The 10,667-nt window shown below is 44.8% G+C and overlaps 1 non-coding gene across 1 annotated transcript; it reads right to left on the bottom strand.

Annotated features, from left to right (window-relative positions):
• Positions 1-2,009: 2,009 nt before the first annotated feature.
• trnae-uuc (transfer RNA glutamic acid (anticodon UUC)) lies at positions 2,010-2,081 on the bottom strand. Its single transcript has one exon. It is a non-coding gene; the product is annotated as a tRNA-Glu (tRNA).
• Positions 2,082-10,667: the final 8,586 nt, after the last annotated feature.

Raw genomic sequence — 10,667 nt, 5'->3', positions numbered from 1 at the left:
TATGCCAATTGAAATAGGACTTATTACCCGTAACTGCTGACTCCCGTGTTGTGCCCTTGCTTGTAACCACAAAGATGGAGTGACCTCTCCATGACTCAAAATGTCTGGGCAGGGTTATGGAGATCCTGAGTTGCCCAAGTGTCAGGACCCCCCTCTCGGCCTCGCTGATGTGGTCCAGAGGAAAGCAGTGCAGTACATCTGGCACCAACTTGGCTGCAGGAGCTGCCGGAAGAGTTGACTGGTAGCCAGGTCAAACCGCCTAACGGTGCTCCGCTCCGAGTTTTCTGTCAGGGTTTACTTCCTTAGCCTTCCACTATCCCTAGCACTCACAAGGCAGTGAGACTATTTACCCATAGTTGGGGCCCTTGACAGGTACTGTCACTCCGGGCAAAGCGAGCCTGGGAGTAGTGATAGCTAAGGGGTCACTCCACTCTCCCCACAGCCAGACCATGGCCCTATCACTGGTTGCAGTTTAACGTCATACGCAGGACAAATATATATATATATATATATATATATATATATATATATATATATATATATATATATAGAGAGAGAGAGAGAGAGAGAGAGAGTTTATTCCAAAGATACCATTTATTGAAATAGCTGACATGAATTAGCGAACTAATAATGATCGGATATAGCAACGATAGCAGCCAAGGAATCGTTCAATATAACTGGTGATACAATATGTACAAATAAGAATCAGTAGTGTATATGATGATAACTAAGGCACTAATGGTGATCAGAAGTAATAAGCTATATCCAAGTTTGCAGTGTAGGGGTGAGTGGATGTTAAAAATGTGATAGGGAATCCACATGTTTGTGGGTGGGTGTGGGTGTGAGAGTGTGTGTGTGTGTGTGTGTGTGTGTAATGCGAATGGAATGCAGCCGTGCCCAAAAGGTGGATGGTCAGCCCAGAAAGGGTGTGCGAAATTGAACAAAGGAATCTGTAGTTCAAACTAGTCTTGGCTCGGCCTTAAACCCAAATTCTACTCAAATCCCAATGTTGAGGAGTGAAGTACGATGGAGGGAGTTAAAAAGAGAGAGAGAGAATGCATGCACAAAATAACTAAATACAGATCGTAAATAAAGTAAATCAAACAACACGTGGTCTAAGACTGACTTTCATGTGAATCAAAATGTGTACATTTAAATCATAAATGAATTCAAATAAAGAACACTATTAACTCACTGCAAGTAAAAACTAACACATTTTGCCCAGATGCTAGCCTCACTTGGGTGATCGCTCTTGTTAGCGATTGAAGTGTGCCTTCTCCGAAGATAGTGTGGAATGCAGATCCGGGATGAAGACGGTTTTGTTCCTTACAGCTTGTCAGCTGAAGATCCTCGGTGTCCTGTTGGCTGTCCGATAATCTAGAAGGAATCTTGTTTATAATTCGTCGATATTGAAAAAGGGAAAAGGAATCCGGTCGCCTTTTCTCTTTGAAACACTGCGTGGACTGTATTTGGTATCTGCTATTGTCTCTGTCCAATACCATTACAGGGATTAAGAAGAACGGGCAGAGATAGAACATGGCATCGAGTACAGAGATTGATGTTTTCAAACTGTACTGTGAAAGGGTTACTATGGTTATGGGCATGGTAGCTGCCCCTACATCAGATGTTGGAAGAACAGCTGGATGCACTGGCACCCATTTGGCCTGGTGTAGTGAAAACCCGGAAGCTTACTGTTTCCCTCTGTACAGGTTTGAGCCCACGGTGTTAAAAAATAGCTGTAATGCTGAACACCGGCTGCTGTGGTCAGATTCAGAGTACAGCCCTTGTACTTTGTTGGATTTAACAAACAGCTGGGCCCAGGGCCTTAGATGGGGTAAGAGAGAGATAAGGTGAGTAGGCCAGGAGTGAATCCTGGAATCTTCTGCACTGTCATCAGACTTCTTGTCCCATCATGACACCAAAAGGACTCATGAAAGCACGAGCCTATAGAATGAAGATTTCATTCAAGGTCATGTGACTTGCAATTCAAGTGACACAACAAAGACACATTCCCATACCAGGAGTTGAACCCAGACCACCTGGGTGAAAACCAGGAATCCTTACCACTAGACCATATGGGACAGCCTTGATGTGTAAAGGCCACCTTTGAAGTGCTTAGGCCATTGGTGAGAACTCAGGCATTTTCCCGAAAAGTAGCTGTTATTTTTTATTTTATTTAGTCAGGCTGGAAAAGATTACAAAACCATCTCTAAATAGTTTGGACTCCATCAATCCACAGTCAGACAGACTGTGTACAAATGGAGGAAATTCAAGACCATTGTTACTATCCCCAGGAGTGGTCAAACAACAAAGATCATTCCAAGAGCAAGGCGTGTAATAGTCGGCGAGGTCACAAAGGACCCCAGGGTAACTGCTAAGCAACTGAAGGCCTCTCTCACATTGGCTAATGTTCATGAGTCCACCATCAGGAGAACACTGAACAACAATGGTGTGCATGGCAGGGTTGCAAGCAGAAAGCCACTGCTCTCCAAAAAGAACATTGCTGCTCATCTGCAGTTTGCTAAAGATCACGTGGACAAGCCAGAAGGCTATTGGAAAAATGCTCCGTGGACGGATGAGACCAAAAAAGAACTTTTTGGTTTAAATGAGAAACGTTATGTTTAGAGAAAGGAAAACACTGCATTCCAGCCTAATAACCTTATCCCATCTGTGAAACATGGTGGTGGTAGTATCATGGTTTGGGCCTGGTTTGCTGCATCTTGGCCAGGATGGCTTGCCATCATTGATGGAACAATGAATTCTGAATTATACCAGCGATTTCTAAAGGAAAATGTCAGGACATCTGTCCATGAACTGAATCATGGAATCAAGAGAAGGTGGGTCATGCAGCAAGACAACGACCCTAAGCACACAAGTCGTTCTACCAAAGAATGGTTAAAGAAGAATAAAGTTAATGCTTTGGAATGGCCAAGTCAAATTCCTGACCTTAATCCAATGGAAATGTTGTGGAAGGACCTGAAGCGAGCAGTTCATGTGAGGAAACCCACCAACTTCCTAGAGTTGATGCTGTTCTGTATGGAGGAATGGGCTAAAATTCCTCCAAGCCAGCGTGCAGGACTTATCAACAGTTACCGGAAATGTTTAGTTGCATTTATCGCTGCACAAGGGGGTCACACCAGATACTGAAAGCAAAGGTTCACATACTTTTGCCACTCACAGATATGTAATATTGGATCATTTTCCTCAATAAATAAATGACCAAGTATAATATTTTTGTCTCATTTGTTTAACTGGGTTCTCTTTATCTACTTTTAGGACTTGTGTGAACATCTGATGATGTTTTCGGTCATATTTATGCAGAAATATAGAAAATTCTAAAGGATTCACAAAGTTCCAAGCACCACTGTAAGAGTGATGCAGAACTGAGTGGAGATGTTATCTGTAAGAAAATTTTCCCTCTCTCAAAGGGTTGCTGGTCACAGCCCATGGTCAGACTCTGAGCAGAAGCTTCAAGCTTTTTTCAGTGTGAACAATGAGTCTTGTACAAAGTGCTGTATGGGGTAAGAGAGAACCAAGCAGCAATGCGAGAAGCATCCAATCCGAGGTCACACGCACCAACTATCATGCCCCAAGCCGACGTAAGGTTTCAGGCAGTGGTGATCCTTTCTCATTTTTCTATCCCTCACAAGCCATGCTAACAGTTGCAATCCATGGACAAACTCAGAGATGAAGAGTGATTCAGTGAAACTGAAATTTCAATGATATAACCCAGATTCCAACCAGGGTGACGGAGATGCCAGAACAGAATCCAATCGCTTCCCTGATTACGGCTCTCCAGACTCTGAGTTATCTGTGTTCCCCTACCAGAAAATCAGCTGCTGGTTGAAGCATTTTGTTGTCAGCCAAGCATCTAACAGAGAATCTTCTAATTTGTCGTCAGACCCGTTATCCATTGCGCCACTGGCCCAAGCAGAGCCATGGTAAGTGAGATCCAAACTTCGTATGATTTTCCATTTAGTCACTGTTCAATAGTGAGATGGAAAATGCAATACCGAGACACAGATTCAAGCCAGGGTTGCTGCAGCTACAACGGACAGTATAAACCACAATGCTATCACTGCACACCACCTCCCAAGGCCAGAGTGCATGATCAGGTTGCCACAAACTCAGTGGTTAGACATGGATCAGGCCATCCCGGCCCACTTTTGGCCTGGTGTTGTGAGAACAGTCAGCTTTTTAGTTCAGTTCAGTTCAATTTCATTGCTCATTTTATGTTAACACATGGCCAACTTACAATTTAATGCAGTGAACGAGATAAGAACCAGAAACACGTCTCTCTGCATTGGAGCCCGACAGGAGTTTAACAGAATATCAGTTAAAAAAAAGATTCAAAGTCCTAAAGATAAAAAAAACCCGGAAGTTAAATTCAAGTGAAAATAGAAATAACTGAGATGTATGCATGCATTGTCTCATGGGGGTAGTGTGGGGAGGGGGTGTAGCATAGCACAAGCACCTGTATTCAGTCCCCCCAGGATTTTGCGGGCTTTTTTTGTGATTGTTGTGGGCTAAAATGTCTGATGTTGCGGGGGGGTCCCAAAAAATTGCGATGAATTTTGCGGTGTTTTTTACGTTTTTGTTGCGATTACATTGCGGGAGGAAGTGAAAGTTGTGAGAAATTGTTGCGATTTTCTCTTTTTTTGATTAAAATTGAGTATGTTAAAGATTAAGTTATTACTGAAAAACTTTTGATTAAAAAAAACAAAGGCACTGAGAAATGGTCCTCTAAACAACTTTACCAATATAAAAGATTACCAGGACTACAAAAATGCAGAAAAATAGGCTTTACTTATACAAATGCACCTGTTGGTTCAAAAGTTAAAGTGCAGAGAGCACAACATGAAGTTACCTTAAAATATAATATAAATGCCTCAGCTTTCATGTAAGAAAAAAAACCTATTAATACTAGTACTGTGTGCAGTCAGTCTCTCCTGAAGACTAAATTAAACAATAATCTCATCTCCTCTAGCCGCTTTATCCTTCTACAGGGTCGCAGGCAAGCTGGAGCCTATCCCAGCTGACTACGGGCGAAAGGCCGGGTACACCCTGGACAAGTCGCCAGGTCATCACAGGGCTGACACATAGACAACCATTCACACCTACGGTCAATTTAGAGTCACCAGTTAACCTAACCTGCATGCCTTTGGACTGTGGGGGAAACCGGAGCACCCGGAGGAAACCCACACGGACAACATGCAAACTCCGCACAGAAAGGCCCTCGCCGGCCCCAGGGCTCGAACCCAGGACCTTCTTGCTGTGAGGCGACAGCGCTAACCACTACACCACCGTGCCGCCCAACAATAATCATGAACTAATAAAATAAATGGCTCAGACTTCATAGAAAAAAAAACAAACAAACAGAATCTCACAGTATGATGCTGAAGCTGCCTAAACAATGGAAAATAAAATACCATTTTGGCAAAAATGTTGGCATCCATTAATTTCTTGTATTAAGTAAAAAAATAATGTAAAGTGCACACAGTCCTTCACTGTAAACATAAACCACTTTCAGTAACAGAATTTAAGCCTACATAAACACTGACTCGCACATGCTGCTTCTCTTGAACAGTGTTGCCAGATACTGCTGACGTTTTCTAGCCCAAAATATGTTCAAAACCCGCCAAAATGCACTTAAAACTGCCCAAAATGTAAAATGTACTTGATCGCCTATCTTGTAAAGTAAAAATATGCAGCTAAAGATCAGTATACTATTTGTAAATTGAACAACAAAGCAAACAACTTCGAAATGGCAGCATGAGCCCGTTAGTGCTGGAGGTGAAAAATCTGCTGTCTGGTACTCGGCTCCATATGGTTGAATCAGATTATAACTTTGCAATCATCTGCTGGGTTCTGAATCCTACATGCACCAGTAGGTGACACACACGCAGAATATTATGTAGGCTATGTTAGGCTACGATGCATATCTAACATCTGCATTGCTGAAGTTATTTATTTTTTATTTGTCTTTTATTTATTTATCTTTTTATTTATCCTGTTTGTTTTATTAATTTTATAGGCCTAGTTATTCTGCTTAATTTATTTTTGTCTACATCCATGTATTTTCTTCATCTGTTATCCTGATTTTTGTGGATTTGTTAGATTGTACCTGTTTTATATACTTCAATTTAAAAAAAGTTAGGCTATGATGCCCCTGTGATGACCTGGCGACTTGTCCAGGGTGTACCCCGCCTTTCGCCCATAGTCAGCTGGGATAGGCTCCAGCTTGCCTGCGACCCTGTAGAAGGATAAAGCGGCTAGAGATAATGAGGCTATGATGCATGGCTGAATGTAACATGAGAAGAGAAAATGGAGAATGGATTGTGTAATTCTTATTTACTAGTTTATGAGTTCAGTTTCTGCACTACATTACACACATTCATATTAGTCTTACAGTTACATCGACATTTTTTTGTTTAAAGGCGTCGTGCGGTAATTTCAGCAATCAGGCTATATCATGTGTCAAAATGTCGGGTTTGGTGGGTTATTCAAGCCCCTTGGTTTCCCGCGATCTCAGTGTCACGATGCGCCCGCTACAAGCATTTAAAGTTGACGCGCACAGCCAAATTTAGGCAGCCAGCCGTTAACTAGGTCAACTTATGTGTGACGTCATACCAGTAACCTCCCTTGGGTGATGCTGGCCTGTCCCCATGTTTTCTCTATAGCGTGCGTTTACCAGAGTTGTTTACATTGCGGATTTTGTGGATTTATTCAGTTTGTGGATAGTTTTGAACACTCAAAACACTATGAAATTATGTATTAATATTCTGTGATACAAAATGCCTAATCGGTGTATTGTGTTTGGCTGTAACAAGGAACACTGAACACTATTTGTGACTGTTGTTATCAATGGATCTGATTTCAAGGTCATGGCTAGGTATTGATAGAAAAAATTTATTTTTTTAAAAACACATTGTGGCAGCGGGGGCGTGGTCAAGCGCCGGTCTGTGACAGGTGGGCGGAGCCAGGGAAGGTGAGTGGCAGAATCATTACACCTGACGGTAATTAACCTGTGTTTTCCCAGTAACCGCGCCCTATTTAAGGAGGCAGAGGGAGAGCAGAGAAGAGCTCATCCCGGGACAAGAACACAGTGTGTGTGTTTCGCTATCAGATTAAAACTGGCGGTTATACTGAAAAGTCCAGCAATAAAAAGCCTATTTGCATCTGAAGCGTTGTCCTGCCGTCCTCTGTGCTCCACCCACACTTCAGAGAGCTCTACAGTGGTGCCAAAACCCGGGACAAGGTGGAGCACCAACCTCGCAGCCCCATGGAATCCTCCCCGTTCGCGGACCTGGTCCATGCCCTCGCCACGGCTCAGCAAAGCCAGCACCAGGCGCTCGTCACGCTCCGAAAGGAGCAAGAGCGGCGCTTCGAAGCCCTGGTGCTGGCCCAGCAGGAAGATCACGAGGCGTTCCGGCATCTCCTCGCGTCGGCGGGGTCCACCAGCGCCCCGGCCGCGGGCCCGTCTCCCCTCACCGTGACCAAGATGGGCCCACAGAACGACCCCGAGGCGTTTCTCACATTGTTCGAGCAGGTCGCCGAAGCCTCGGGGTGGCCGATGGAGCAGTGCGCGGCGCGCCTCCTCCCCCTCCTGACGGGAGAGGCGCAGCTGGCCGCGCTACAACTCCCCGCCGGCTGGCCTACGCGGACCTTCGCCAGGCCATCCTCCAGCGCACAGAAGCGCTGGTGCTGTTGTTCTGGCGTGCGCCCCACACGCTGGAGGACGGCCCGGCGAAGGTCCGCGTAGGCCAGCCGGCGGGGAGTTATAGTGCGGCCAGCTGCGCCTCTCCCGTCAGGAGGAGGAGGAGGCGCGACGCGCGCTGCTCCATCGGCCACCCCGAGGCTTCGGCGACCTGCTCGAACAATGTGAGAAACGCCTTGGGGTCGTCCTGCGGGCCCATCTTGGTCACGGTGAGGGGAGACGGGCCCGCGGCCGGGGCGCTGGTGGACCCCGCCGACGCGAGGAGATGCCGGAACGCCTCGCGATCTTCCTGCTGGGCCAGCACCAGGGCTTCGAAGCGCCGCTCTTGCTTCTTTCGGAGCGTGATGAGCGCCTGGTGCTGGCTTTGCTGAGCCGTGGCGAGGGTGTGGACCAGGTCCGCGAACGGGGAGGATTCCATGGGGCTGCGAGGTTGGTGCTCCACCTTGTCCCGGGTTTTGGCACCACTGTAGAGCTCTCTGAAGTGTGGGTGGAGCACAGAGGATGGCAGGACAACGCTTCAGATGCAAATAGGTTTTTTATTGCCAGACTTTTCAGTATAACCGCCAGTTTTAATCTGATAGCGAAACACACACACTGTGTTCTTGTCCCGGGATGAGCTCTTCTCTGCGCTCCCTCTGCCTCCTTAAATAGGGCGCGGTTACTGGGAAAACACAGGTTAATTACCGTCAGGTGTAATGATTCTGCCACTCACCTTCCCTGGCTCCGCCCTCCTGTCACAGACCAGCGCTTGACCACGCCCCCGCTGCCACACACGTTTTAAGTGTTTCTATGTATCAATCATTAATTGTACAAAATTATTTTCATACATTTATGTATTTGTCATATCTTTCTTTGTCACATGAAGTGTTGTCTTGATAACACGTGGCACATAATTTTAGCAAATGGATGACAGAAGATTAATTGAAAGATTTATGCCACAGAGCTGCCTTTAACTAATAATTATCACTTATTACTGACGATTGTACGTTTACTAAACAATACAATACAAAGCTCAATACTCCCAGCCTATAACATACTGAATATCAAGTTAAAATCAACCGCAATAAAAGGAAAATGATGAAAACTGGAATATCAAGGGGTCTACTGTATCAGAAGGCCCACTGCATTTCGCGAGATCGCAAGCTGTCAAGTTGCTGGAATTCAATCTTTCTAGCTATACTTTCACCCCCTACAGCTATCAGTATTACACATAATCATAGATTAATCACACAGCATTCTAATTCAAGTGAAAATGGTCTTTAAAAATACACATAAGTAGTGATTTAGTCAGAGAAACCAACCAAAACAAGTCTTCATTCTCGTCCTCATTTTCTTCTGAAGATGAGCGCTCAGGTTCAAATCTGTAAGGCTGGATACCACCAGGACATTCAGCTGTCAAAATCTCTACTTGTGGGCCATTTTCTTCTTTTGTATCGGTAAAATCAAAGCTAATTTCCTCAGCATCGCTCCTATTTTCTGGTGTGTCTGTCATTGCAACTGCACCGAGTGGTTACTGGTATGACATCATGCAGCTGTTCCATTGACCGAGAGGGGGCGCTGCGAACGTGGAAAATTTCAAGTGATGGGCATGATCAAATAAGGACCGATTACAACCGCGGGAAGCTTTTGAAAAATCGACGGTCAATTTATTTCGAATCTCGAAAGCATTCTGGTGCAGAATAATGCGACTTTTATCGCCACTGCGTGACGCCTTTAAATAATACTTAGAGATTAATGTTTATTGTAAATGATTAATTTATGCCAATGATAAAAACCCGCCGAACGAATGTCAAACCCACCCAATTTTGTCAACCAGCCAAAGCCATTTTTTGCCTGCAAAGTAGAATTCAAAACCGCCCAACAATCTGGCAACACTGCTCTTGAACGTATACATGGAAGTAAGGCGGAAGGTAGTTTGTCGACGTCACCTCAAGACGACGCCAACGATTGGTCAAATTTGCGGGAAAGTTGCGGTGATTGGATATAATTGCAACACCGCCCTGAATTCGCGGGGATTGGTTGAATTTGCATTGAAGTTGCAAATCGCAACATCGCGAAATCCTGGAGGGTCTGTGTATTACACATCGGGAAAATTTGACACGTGCGGCTACCAGTGATTGCACTTTGTTGAAGACAAATTAAGTACTGACCATGTAAACAGAGTTTTGATATGTGTTGGTAAATGTGGAAACAGTAAATATGTAAATGTTTTGGTGATATGTAAACAGAGTCTTGAGATATGTTGGTGATATGTAAACGGAGTCTTGTGAAATAAACAGAGTCTTGTGATATGTCGATTGTGGACCTGTAGTAGTTTGAAATGATGTTTGCCTTCATGCCAAACTTCTTCAGCCTCCTAAGGAAGCACAGCTGCTGGTGAGCTTTCCTGACCACAGTGTGGAACTTGAAGCTGCTGACCCTTTCGACCTCATCTTCGTTGATGTAGATGGCCTAGTGTGTCCTCCCTTGCTGTCTCCTGTAGTCCACTATCATCTCCTTAGTTTTCCTGACGTTGAGAGAGAGGTTGTTGTTCTGGCACCAGCTGGCTAATGCCTTCACTTCCTCTCTGCATGCTGTCTCATCGTTGTCCGTAAGGAGGCCCGAGATGGTTGTGTCATCAGCAATCTTGATGATGATGTTGGCACTGTATTTAGCAGTACAGTCGTGGGCGAACAAGGAGTACATGAAGGGACTGAGCACACAGCCCAGTGGCGCACCTGTGTTCAGGATAAGCGAGGAGGAAGTGTGGCTACCGATTATCACCACCTGGGGTCTGCCTGTCAGAAAGTCAAAGATCCATCTGCAAATGGTCATCTGCTCATGAAATCGTTAAATATTTCATCATGATTGCATTTTCTCTGCTCATCCCAAGGCAGTTTTACCTATTAAGTGCAAATTTGCAGCTAAATGCTTTCAAGATCTTGCAATCTGATTTGATTTTGGTTGCTGG

Source organism: Neoarius graeffei, chromosome 1, assembly GCF_027579695.1.
Source record: "Neoarius graeffei isolate fNeoGra1 chromosome 1, fNeoGra1.pri, whole genome shotgun sequence".
In the NCBI taxonomy this organism is placed as follows: domain Eukaryota; kingdom Metazoa; phylum Chordata; class Actinopteri; order Siluriformes; family Ariidae; genus Neoarius; species Neoarius graeffei.
The sequence above is the reverse complement of the archived record's forward strand: the minus strand, read 5'-3'. Positions and strand labels throughout refer to the sequence as shown.